Source organism: Capricornis sumatraensis, chromosome 4, assembly GCF_032405125.1.
Source record: "Capricornis sumatraensis isolate serow.1 chromosome 4, serow.2, whole genome shotgun sequence".
Taxonomy (NCBI): Eukaryota; Metazoa; Chordata; class Mammalia; order Artiodactyla; family Bovidae; genus Capricornis; species Capricornis sumatraensis.
This window is the reverse complement of record NC_091072.1, coordinates 106,593,874-106,603,359: the sequence shown is the minus strand read 5'-3', so window position 1 is coordinate 106,603,359 and position 9,486 is coordinate 106,593,874. Positions and strand designations below refer to the sequence as shown.

The window sequence follows — 9,486 nt, the reverse complement described above, 5'->3', positions numbered from 1 at the left end:
TCTGCATGGTTAAGTTCTTGTAAATTTAAAGAACCTTCACCAAAAATGTTTCCTATGAATCAAGCCATTTTATTTTGTTGAAATGGAGACATTTCTAACCTAGAGACAATTTTACTAATTATTTTCTAAAAATTTTTAAAATTTACATGTATTTGAGCAATATTAAGATCAGGAATGCAAATTCAAAATTGTGTTTTAATTATCAAGTTGTTTCGAAGATTTTTAGATCGCAGTGTAAAAGTTACCTCAACCCCTACCACCAGCTTCGCTGAGTACAGAAACAAGTGTTTTATCTTAAGAGGGTGAACTGAGCTGACAGGCAAACGACCATGATTTTGCAGTGACTGGTAACCCCACAAACGTACTCCGTGAGTGTGGGATGAGACTACAGTCTGTGGTGTGCCCCCCCACAGTTCAGTTACTTCTTTCCGTAGAGTCTTAACTTTAAAATGTGCGGAGCAAAAGTCCTGAGCATAATCTCTGCAAGGCCACAATTAATCGGTTTATTCTACCCTACTTAAATTAGCAAATTATCCTGTTAAGTGTTTACCTTACTAGTTGAAGGGTTTGGCTCTTGGCCTGACTGTACTTACAGATTTTAAAAGATAGGTTTTGTTTTGAAAGGGTCAGAGTTACCAGGGCTAGATTTGATCTGAGGAGAGTAGATCATAGAAGGATCTCCAGGCTCTGGTAGCTAGTGGATCCTGACGTGCTTTCTCAGAGGAGGCGGCATCACTGACTGACACATGAAAATAAAAACCTACGTAAACTATGCAAATACAATGATGGAATCAGAGAGCCATATGGGAAAGCTATCAGGATACTATGCTTTTTTACCGTAGGGCCTTTGTACTAGAAAATTTCCAGGCAGTTTAATCCTCCCTTTTACCACAAGCCAAAAAAGAAAAAAAGTCACCTGTTGAATCTGAAAGCTGTCTTATTTAATTTTTTGATTACTATACAATATTATTAATTTCAAGTGTACAACATAGTGATTCTATATTTTTATACATTATGAAATGATCACTGTACAAAGTTGGTAAAATATTTTTTACTATTAACTTATGTGCACATTACATCCCCCATGATTTATCTTATAGTTGGGAGTTTGTACCTCTTAATTGCCTTGCCCTCTGGCAACCACCAGTTCTCTGTATCTGAGAGGCTGTTTCTGTTTTGTTTATTCCTGTGTTTTGTTTTTCAGATTCCACATAAAAGTGAAATACATGGTATTTGTTTTTGTCTAACATTTTACTTAGCATAATACCTCCCAGGTCCATCCATGTTGCTATAAATGGCAAGATTTCATTCTTTTTTATGGCTAAGTATTCCTGTGAGAGAGTGTGTGTGTGTTTGTGTGTGAATGTGTGTCTGTATCAATGTATATCACATTTTCTTTATCCATTCATCTCTGGATGGACACTTGGTTTGCTTACATATCTTCAGTGTTGTGAATGATGCTGCAATAAACATAGGGGTGCTTTTTTTCCTCATTGTTTTCAGGTAGTGGAATTGCTAGATCATATGGTAGCTCTATTTTTAATTTTTTGTGGAACCTGCATACTGTTTCCGTGGTGGCTGCATCTATTTACATTCCTATCAATAGTGCACGAGGATTCCCTTTAATCACGTCCTCACCAATACTTTTCTTTTTGATAATAGCCATTTTGATAGGTGTGAGGTGTTTTCTCACTGTGGTTTTGATTTGTATTTCTCTTAACGATTAGTGATGTGTCTGTGCTCAGTTGCAACCGACTCTTTTGTTACCCCATGGACTGTACCCACCAGGCTCCTCTGTCCATGGAATTTTCCAGGTAAGAATACTGGAGTGGGTTCCCATTTCCTAGTCCAGGGTATTTTCCCGACTCAGGGACCGAAACTGCATCTCTTTCGGCTCCTGCATTGGCAGGAGAATGCTTTACCACTGAGCCACCTGTGAACCCCCAGTGATTAGTGACACTGAACACTTTTTCATGTGTATGTTGGCCATCTGTATGTCTTCTGAAAGTTCTTTTTTTTAAAAAAATTATCTATTTTAATTGGAGGCTAATTACTTTACAATAGTGTAGTGGTTTTTGCCAAACATTGACATGAATCAGTCACAGGTGCACATGTGTTCTTCATCCAGAACCCCCCTTCCACCTCCCTCCACCCCATCCCCCAGAGTCATCCCAGTGTACCAGCCCTCAGCACCCTGTCTCATGCATCAAACCTGAAAGTTCTTTTAAATAGACAATACTTTACCCTATGTTGTGTTAGTCACTCAGAAGGGTCCGACTCCTTGCAACTCCGTGGACTGTGGACCACCAGGCTCCTCTGGCCATGAAATTCTCCAGGCAAGAATACTGGAGTGGGTTGCCGTTTCCTTCTCCATCTATACCCTATAGGCCAACATTAAAGATATAATTCAGAAAGAACTGAATTCTAGGTGCCTGAAATCAGTGTTCTCTGAGCGAAACATAATTTTCATTCCCTTTCATTAATTGTCTCTCCTTTTCTTATCACTGGGTACTATCAACAGGAGGTTATTTGCAGATTCTACATTTCTCCAGAAATGTGGTTGATGTCATAAGGTGTCAGACTACCTTTCTACATCATCCCCAAAGCCGTGAGTTATCAAATTCAGACTTGGAATTAGCCTAGATGCATCCAGGTATATCCCCAGCACTACCGTTTTTAGTGACTAAGGTAATTTTGCTTTTTTAATTCTTCTGTAGAGCTCTGAAGTAAGGTGCTATCAATAGGTTATTTGTTTTTCTCATACTCTGTGTACCTTAAGGCCAAGACGTTGGGCTACAGAGTTTGGCCCCTTTGTTCCTAATGACTTGTTACAAACTATTTCTCCTCTTTCCTCCTTCAAAAACATTTGAAGTTCATATCGTCTGGCCAAATATCCCTTTATCATCTTTACAGCTAAAATTTATCAACCCCTTGGGCACTCTCCCTCAGAAATTAGACCATTGCTCCTTGCTGTAGGTTTTGTCTGCATTGTGTGTGAATTCAGCATGACCCATGTAACACCAACACTGAGCCTCTTAGGTCTTTGACCTCTTCATCTCCAATTACTTGTTCCTCTACTCCATCTCATCCATCCACTCCAGTGATACGACTCTGAACCCTGTCATCAATAACTCAATAAATCTCAATTTCAAGTATCCCAATGGTCAATGAGTAGCCTATTTTACTCAGCTCATTTGTCATATTCTCGATGACCTCCAATTCATTAACCCCAGTACTTAAAAAAAAAAAAAGTCTATTTTTCCTGCTTCTGCAATCATGTAATCATTCCAATTCAACTGATTGAGATTCCCTGATCAATCCTTAACAATCACTCTTTGGCAAACATTTTCAATTCTCTCACACCAGTGTCTCTTTCTTGCTTGGAGGAACTTGGAGCCTTGCTTGGACTGAACCTTGTTGGAACAAGCTTTCTCATTACTTGCACCCAAGATGGCTGGAAAAAAAAATCATACACCAGCTGGTTTTAATTCATGACCTCAGACCTCACAGGAGCACTTGACAATCTCTGGATTAACCATTCATACTTTCACCTCTCTCAAATTATTCACATCCCTTCCTCCAACTTGTCCCGATTTTCAGCTAGCTGGTGATCTTGTCTCATAATTGAGAACATAAAAACCATCTGTGGGGAATGCTTCAGCTTTAGATAGTCAAAGTCTGCACACATTTTCTTTTGCATCTTTCTTGTTTAAATTGAAGTGGTGTCCTATCAGAGTGAATTCTATCAGTTGTACTGTGGGTCTCGGCCTTCTCTCCTCAAGGACTTGATGCTTTCAGTCATCTGTGAAATTTCTGAATTTAAAAAAGAGACTCAATTTTTTATCTTGTGTTACATTCATCCAATGTAAAAAAATTTTAAATTATCTTTTATGTCAAAACAGGTAGTAGGTTTAAAAAAAATTTTTTTTTTTTTTAATGTTACAGCTCTGATACCCAAAGCTTTGGGAAACAATGGAAAGATATTTCTATGTGAAGCCACAGACTTAATGCAATTACTTTGTCAGAAAACTCTTACAATTTTTTGTTTTTCTAAAACAATTGGAAACACTTCATCTCCCTTTCTGGAATTCTTAATGTTATTAACATACAGGTGACTTTTTTATGTTTCATTACCCTGTTTTGTATAGGACTTGGTTGTGAATTTAAGGATGTCACCTGAAACAGCAGATGATGAAATACTACATGACATTTATCTAAGAATATGAGAAAATGTTTATAGCACAGCTGTAAATAAAATACGAAAAGAAAAAGAGACCCATATTAGAGTAAGATCTCAGTTTTATGAAGAACAGATGTGTATGGATATGTGTATATTTAAATAAACTAAATGAGTATAGACCAGAATGTTCATAGTCGTTTCTTCTAGGATGGGAACAGATGATTTTTCTTATGTTTTTCTCTATTTCTACAGTGAACACATATAATTTCATAATAACTACTTTTGTATTTTGTAATCATAACTACTTATGATTTATAAGCATAGCTACTTTGAATTAGTATGAGAAATTGGGAAATCACTTGTCTTATCAATTCACAACGTGTTTTTTCGTTTTCATTTCCAAAGGCTCCATTTTATCAGTTCCTCCAAGTACATCAGTCCTAAGTAACTGATTAAAAATAATTCAAAAGTGAAAGCTATCTTATTAAATGGGTGAAACATGCTCAGAGCATTCTGTACTGGGGATAAATCCATTTGTAAGAATACATGATAGACTGGAAAGTTGTTAATGAAATAGAACAAAAATCACAGAGCCATTAAGTGTCAGAATTTGAGAATTCAAATATCAATTTGTGTATTCCAGATCCTTTTTCCTTATATCATTCCTATATAATGATTGTAGAAGTTTAAACGACATGCTGGATTTTGGGTTATTTCACAGTGACATCAAGTTAGTAAAATGGGCCATTGTGAAAGAGTACAAATGTTCAGCCTTGGGAAAGAAGCTAAAACATGTAAAGTGACTATTTTAGAGTTATAGAACTATTACTAATGTTGCTAAGTTGCTTCAGTCGTGTTCGACTCTTTGCAACCCCACCCTATAGATGGCAGCCCACCAGGCTCCCCCATCCCTGGGATTCTCCAGGCAAGAACACTGGAGTGGGTTGCCATTTCCTTCTCCAATTAGTTACTTTTTGTGACCCCGTGGACTGTAGCCCACCAGGCTCCTCTGTCCATGGGATTCTTCAGGCAAGAATATTGGAGTGGGTTGCTATTTCCTTCTCCAGGGGATCTTCCCAACCCAGGGATCGAACCCAGGTCTCCTGCATTGCAGGCAGATGCTGATACAAATATTAATGAAGGGGTTGCGAAAGAGTCAGACATGACTTAGCAACTAAACAACGATATATCTTAATGAACTTTACAACATCGAAGGCACGTTTACGTATTTTACTTTTTTAAAATATTTTTTTGTTTCTGACTATGCTGGTTTTTGTTGTTGCTTGGGCTACTCTCTAGTTGGAGTGCACAGGCTTTTCATTGTGGTGGCTTCTTTGTTGCAGAGCATGGGTTCTAGGGTGTGTGGGCATCAGCATCTGTGGCACGTGGGCTCAGTAGTTGCGGTTTCCTGGCTCTAGGGCAAAAAGGCTCAGTAGTTGTGGCCACAGGCCTAGTTGCTCCTCGGCAGGTAGGATATTCCTGGATGAGGGATCAAACTTACATCTCCTGCACTGATGGGCAGGTTCTTTACCACTGAGCCACCAAGGAAGCCCTGTGTATTTTATCTTATGTGACTCTCTTTACTCTGTGAGGTAAGTGGGGCCTCCAGTCCAGCCTTGCTCTTTAGGCCTGTGATTCTCACATTTTAGCTTGCATCAGAATCACCTGGAAGGCCTGGTTAAAACTCAGGTTGGTAGGCCCACCCACAGAGTTTTCTGAGTCTGTGAGTCTGCAGTGGAGCCTGAAATTTTACATTTTTAACTTGTTTCCAGGATGCTGGTCCAGCAACAGCAGTTTTAGGCTATTTTTCACGTTCTTTGTAAAGCCATAGCTGACCTTGTCACATTCTAAAATAATAACTCTGCATTGCTTGCAGAATAAAATCTAAATTAGTTAGAATGGCACAAAAGGTCCTGGGTGATCTGACTCCTGTTTACCTTTATAGCTTTACTTCTTTCTTCCTCTCCAGCAATAATGAATAACTATTAATAGTAGTTCTCCAAAGAAGTTGTATTAGTTTTCTGGGACTGCCAAATAAAATGATTTACAACGTAATACAAACTGCTCTGTCTGCCTCACAAGAGTATAATTTTGTACAAATGAGATACCATCCTTAGTCCCAGCTAAGATTAAGTGTCTTGTTATGCTGCATATGCAAAGTTGCCAGGGGAAAAAAATGACCATTACTTCCATTATGGGCTGACTTGTGTTCCCTGATTTCATTCATATATTGAAGCCCTAATCCCTTGGTACTTCAAAATGTGGCTGTATTTCCGAGGTAAGGCCTTTTAAGAGGTGATTCAGTTAAATGAAGCCATGAATGGGCCCTAATTCGATCTGATTGGTGTCCTGAAAGAGGAAACTTGGACACATACAGAGATACTAGGGATGTATGTGTATGCAGGAAAGACCATGTGAAGACATAGCAAGAAAGTTGTCATCTATGAGCAAAGGACAGGCTTCAGAAGAAACCAGCTGTGCTGTCACTTTGATCTTGGACTTCCAGCCTTCAGAACTGTCAGAAAATAAATTTCTGTTGTTTAAAAGCTACCCAGTCTGCAGTATTTTGTTGTGGCAGCCCCAGGAAGCTAATACATATAAACCGCAACTTTTACAGTTGGAAGATGTCAGATCCCAGGGATATTAAGTGACAGTGCTTGACTCTTGGAAGGCATTCACATATGTCCACTGGATGGAATGCCTTAAAGTCACACAGAAGCGTTCATTATTTTTCAAGGTCTTCCTCTATGAAGACTTTCTGAACTACCTAATGGCCATATTTTAGCACCCTCACACCACTCTGTTCATGCCACTCACGCCAATATATTATGGTGTTTGGGTATTTAAGGTATCTTTTTTTCTGCTGCTCAAAAAAACACTTTTACTGGGTGTAATCTCTTCCTCAGTGTTTACTGCAGTATCAGTGGTCCATAAACATCTGTTGAAATGTATGATCTAATCTCAATCCAACCAAAAAAGAAAGCAAAGAACCACACAAAAACATGATGTCCAATGTTAGAATAGGCTGAAATGTAAGAAATTAGTATTTGCCATATTCAAAATACTGAGCAAGAAAACTCAGGGACTTGCATAGAATATACCCAATTAAAAAACTCCAAATCTAATAATGTCTCATAGTCTTGCCATTCGCTTTTTGTACAACAAATATTTGACACATGCCTCTAAGGCACTATTCAGTACTAAGAGTCCTGGAACTTACAAAGGTGAATGAGTAAGCTTTGCTTCCTGCTATGAGACTAATAGTTGAAAGTGGTACCTAATTTATTACTACTTGCATTAGTTGGTGAAAAGATAAAAGATGCATTGGTATCACTTCGGGCCAACGGCTTCTAGGCAGTTTTTTCAATAGTTTGTTTCAAACTTTAATAGACGATAGTGAAGACTGGGATCAGGAGTCACTCACCAGGTTCAGGGTCTTGGGTTAGTCACTATTCCGTGTGCCACAGTTTCACCTGTAAGAGTGTACAGCATGCACATGTTGATGTAAACTATTGCACAGTGTTAGAAATTGTACCTTGTTGGACTTGCTTTCCAAAGGCAAACAGGTCAAAATTGTTTTTGGAAAAACAGCTTGTACGGTTTATGTATTGTACGTACCCTGTTACGGACCACCATCAGCTAATATGCTCACTAATGCACAACAGTAACAGCCACATCACTATGCATTATGAATGTTCAATGACAGAGAATTCACAAGGCTCAACGGTGAAAAAAAAAAAGACCAAAACCACCACCTTTAAGGTGATCCTTGTCTTTTGGCAGACTAAGGTGATCTTTGTCTTTTTGCAGACTAAGGATTACTGGGATAACATTTGAACAAAGAAGATTTAATCCTGCAATGAAAGGCATTTCCAGAAAATGGCGGGAACACGTCTAGCTTGAATACATCTAGTTCATAGAAACCAGAAAGCCTAAAAGTAAAAGGCCATGACCCCGACGTGATTCGAACACGCAGCCTTCTGATCTGGAGTCAGACGCGCTACCGTTGCGCCACGAGGTCCTGCTGGGCTGTAGCTCGCGCAGTTTCTTAGGACCCCGGCAAAATGGCGTCTCTTCCGGGAGAGCCTCGCCTTCCCTTCCATTCTTTCCTTGCTTCTCCATCGGAGACCGATTCCTTTAGCTGCAAGATTTTCCTCATAGCTAGCCCTCTACCTAGGCTAGGATGGGGTTAACAGACACGGGATAATGGAGTTTCTCGTTTAGTCGAATCTCCGGGGTAAAAGGAAACCGGTCCTTCCCCTTCTTCTGTAAGCGGTTTCCGTTCCAATCCGCCTGGTTAGGGGCGGAGCCTCGGCTCTCTCTACCCTCTCCTGGTTCCGTAGGCCGAGTTCGTGACCTCCATTTGGAATTTGGCGGGGCGCTACTGCGCAGGCGTTTGCCACTCAGCTTGTTGCTGGAAGCAAGCAGCGGGAGTTCTCCAAATATTTACTTCTTAATCCTTCTGAAAACAGTATAAAGCGTTTACCTTCAGTGTTGGCTTTTACTTCACGGTGAGCTTAAAAGTTATCATTTTGAAAAGACGCACTTACAGAAAATAAGAGCATGTTGTATTTGTTAGCTGTGTCGGGCAGTTGAAATATGGGAAGTATTTGTGGTGGTTAGTAAAAATGAGCTACCAGCCTCCCCGTCGGGGAATTGAACCCCGGTCTCCCGCGTGACAGGCGGGGATACTAACCACTATACTAACGAGGAGCTGCCTTCTAGGTTCCTCACAAGTGTTCCTTTAAAGTAATATTTCTCTCTCTTCTGCCAACCACCTGCAAATGTGAACACCCCCAATAGTCGGTCTATCGCTGCTCACATCTGTTCTGGGCACCTTGGACTCTTTTCTCAGTGAAAAGAGTAAATGATTTAGAATAAATGAAACAAAATGAGCCTCAAGTTTTAGTGATGGCGAATTGTTGAACATAGTTTGCCGGAATTTTTCATGCTTTCCAGATGATTTAGGTTTCTGGTGGGAGGTTTTTGTTTTGATAATTTAGGTTTTTAGTCACCAAGAATACGTGAGTTGAACCAGAGGGTTTTTTTTTTTTTTAATTTTAACTTTATTGGCGTATAGTTGATTTATAATGTTTCAGGAAGCAGAGCTTTACTTCCACAAATTTATATTTTCTTTCTTTAGTCGACGTTCAAGAATATCATATGGTTGCCAGATGTTCTGGGCAGTCAGAGTTGCTCTATGGTCCAGTGCCTCTTCAAACAGTTTGTGAGCTTTTGAGACACAAAAGGACTCACGTAGGCCAAAGGAAATTGTATTCGCTGATTTTTCTTGTATTTAGGTCTTT

The 9,486-nt window shown here is 39.5% G+C and overlaps 2 non-coding genes across 2 annotated transcripts; both read right to left on the bottom strand.

Annotated features, from left to right (window-relative positions):
• Positions 1-8,129: 8,129 nt before the first annotated feature.
• On the bottom strand, positions 8,130-8,201 carry TRNAW-CCA (transfer RNA tryptophan (anticodon CCA)). Its single transcript has one exon. It is a non-coding gene; the product is annotated as a tRNA-Trp (tRNA).
• Positions 8,202-8,821: 620 nt separating this feature from the next.
• TRNAD-GUC (transfer RNA aspartic acid (anticodon GUC)) lies at positions 8,822-8,893 on the bottom strand. Its single transcript has one exon. It is a non-coding gene; the product is annotated as a tRNA-Asp (tRNA).
• Positions 8,894-9,486: the final 593 nt, after the last annotated feature.